This window comes from Fukomys damarensis, unplaced genomic scaffold, assembly GCF_012274545.1.
Source record: "Fukomys damarensis isolate Sample0158 unplaced genomic scaffold, DMR_v1.0_HiC HiC_scaffold_52923, whole genome shotgun sequence".
Taxonomy (NCBI): Eukaryota; Metazoa; Chordata; class Mammalia; order Rodentia; family Bathyergidae; genus Fukomys; species Fukomys damarensis.
This window is the reverse complement of record NW_022953835.1, coordinates 1-2,785: the sequence shown is the minus strand read 5'-3', so window position 1 is coordinate 2,785 and position 2,785 is coordinate 1. Positions and strand designations below refer to the sequence as shown.

General features: G+C 44.3%; 1 pseudogene; it reads left to right on the top strand.

Annotated features, from left to right (window-relative positions):
* The first annotated feature begins 2,075 nt into the window (after positions 1 to 2,075).
* Positions 2,076 to 2,779, top strand: LOC104872888 (annotated as a pseudogene).
* Positions 2,780 to 2,785: the final 6 nt, after the last annotated feature.

The window sequence follows — 2,785 nt, the reverse complement described above, 5'->3', positions numbered from 1 at the left end:
TGAGAAACAAAGGGCCACACGTGATGCAGGATGAAGAGACAGGCACTTAACTTGGATACCAGGTAGTGACGTGCACACACACACACACGGACACATGGACACACGGACATGTACAGGTGTACACACTGACACAGACACACATGCACAGAGATACACAGAGATACATGTACTTAAGTACCTCTGCATGCTTGTATTTCTAAGGGTCTTAAGAATATCATGTCCCAGTATAATTCTAACTGCTAATTCTGTTCTAACACATAAGAAGAGAATCATAATTAGTACATTTGTAGGCAAATGTACTGTTAAGGCCATTTTTTTTCTGTGAAGTAGTTATTTACATCAGCATTTTTGCTCCAGAGCCCAGAGAAGAGACTTGGGTCCAGCCCACGGCACTATATTTGGAGAGCTGTGGGTAGCAGGGGACGGAAGTGGGGATGGGGTTGAGAGTGGTTCAGTACATGGCTCCAGGATCGGGACCCAGAGAAGGGGTCCCACAGTCCCTCTTCTCCCTATTTGTCCCAGGCTACCCTGGGCACATTCTTCCTCTCTAGACCCTGGGAACTTCTCTTTTTGCCATGAACAAAAGCTCCTGGTGGTGCTGAACCATCCTTAAGGCCTCACATCTAAGAGCCACGGAGGCCAGAGGCCAGAGCCTTGCTAGTCCAGGATGGTCACCTACCGCAAATGTTGTCCACCTGGTCATTCAGATGTAGGACACTGATGCTGTGAGGAGAAAGTGAAGACTTGGTCTGAAATTCTCATCATGTCCTTAGTGGTCAGGTCCACTCCTGTCATCAGTGGGTCAGGAAGTGTCCCCATAAGATAAGCATCCTGCACCAGAAACGTGCCTAGGCTGAACAGAACGACTCAGGCACGTTTGTTCTTAAGAAAGGCACAAGGTGTTTTTTTTTGTTTTTGTTTTTTTTTTTTGGTACTGGGGATCGAACTTGGGACCTTGCACTCAATGGTGGAACCATTGAGCTAAATCCTTAGCCTGACAGAAGTAGTTTTTAGTAGCTAGAAAAAAGAAGAAAAAAACTATTCTAATTTTAAGGTAAAAAAATAACATCTCAGTTTCCTATGGGAGAATGAAGTCCCACGATATGACAGTATAATTGATCTATGTGGACATTATATTTTTTGATATTTGACATCTGAATATCATGCACTACAGATCAGACTGAAGTTAACTGGCCATCAAGGAACTGGTTAGGACCTCTCTGGTGGCTAGGCCTGTTCCCTGAGGCCAGCTGTCTATTAATCTCCAGGGAATAATGCTGCTTTTCACACTGGTCATCCTTTAACCAACAGGAGAAAAGGATAGAGAAGACTCTGTCTTGCCATCCTCACATGCCAGGGGTAAACAACACTCTAGGACAAGTCACTTTGGAAACTATAATCTTAAAATTCTAGGATGATGGTATTTCCAGTTATCCAAATTTCTCTATTCTTTTAAAAACATTATTTAAGAGATTTAACTTTTGAAATAAAAGAGCTTTAAACAGTCCTAAGAGACGTTTTCCAGTTCCCTGTGCAAATGCATTTTAAAAACCTAGTTGCATAATTTCCTCTGGAAACAAAGATTGGCAAACTTTGTCCCATTACAGTTAGAAACCAAAAGACCAAATTTCATCTAAGAAATGGAGAATGGTACTAAGGAACTGCCCATAAAAAGCACAGGGCCCAGATGGGTCCACAGGACATTCTCCCAAGCCTCACAAGGACCAGACAGTCTTGACGCTCAATGAATTATTTTAGAGCTTTGAAGAGAGAAAAGCATCCTGATTTCTCCTATGAAGCAAGTAAATGCTATTATTTAAACCAAGTATACCAAGTGCAAAGAGGGAAAACTAAAGTTTAATATCACTCATAAGCATCAGTGTAAAACTTCTAGACAAAATATTATTTAACAGAACCTGATTCCTCTTTAAGAAAAACTGTAACAAAGTGGATGTTCCCCCTGGGAATTCAAAGGGGACTTAATGACACCAAACAATACACTAACAGCGAACCACCTAGAAGCAGCTGCCTGGCTGCCTCTTGCTTCTTCTTGTTTTGGCCTGCCAGCCTCTAGCATGTCCATCACGGTAACACAGAGGTCTTACAAGTTCACCTCCAGCCCCCAGTCTTTCGTCAGCCCCTTTGCAAATGCATGGGCCTGGTCCCTGCAGTTTCTGGGGCAGACTCTGCATTACCTGGTCGGTAGCTCCAGTGGAGCTGGTGGTGTGGGCAGCATCACAGCCATCCACCTAAACCAGAGCCTTCTGAACCCCTCTGAACCTGGAGGTGGACCTCAATATCCAGACTGCACATTCAGAAGAAGAAGATCAAGATGCTCAACAAAAAATTTGCCCCCTTCATCAAAAAGTGGTGTTTCCTGGAGCTACAGATCAAGATTCTGGAGACCAAGTGGAGCTCCCTGCAGTAGCAGAAGATTGCGGGAGCAGCATGGGACATGTGTTCTAAGGCTATGTCAACAACCTCCAGCTGCAACTGGATATGCTGGGCCAGAAGCTGCAGCTGAAAGTGGAGCTTGGCAACATGCAGGGGCTGGTAGAGGACTTCAAGAATAAGTACGAGGATGAGATCAACAAGCACAAAGAGATGGAGAATGAATTTTTCCTCATCAGGAAAGAGGTAGGTAAAGCTTACATGAACAAGGTGAAGCTGCAGTCTTTCCTGGAAGCTGAGATCAACTTCCACAGGGAGTTATATGAAGAGCAGATGTGAGAGTTGCACCTTGGACACATCCATGGAGTTGTCTGTGGACAACAGCCGCTCCCTG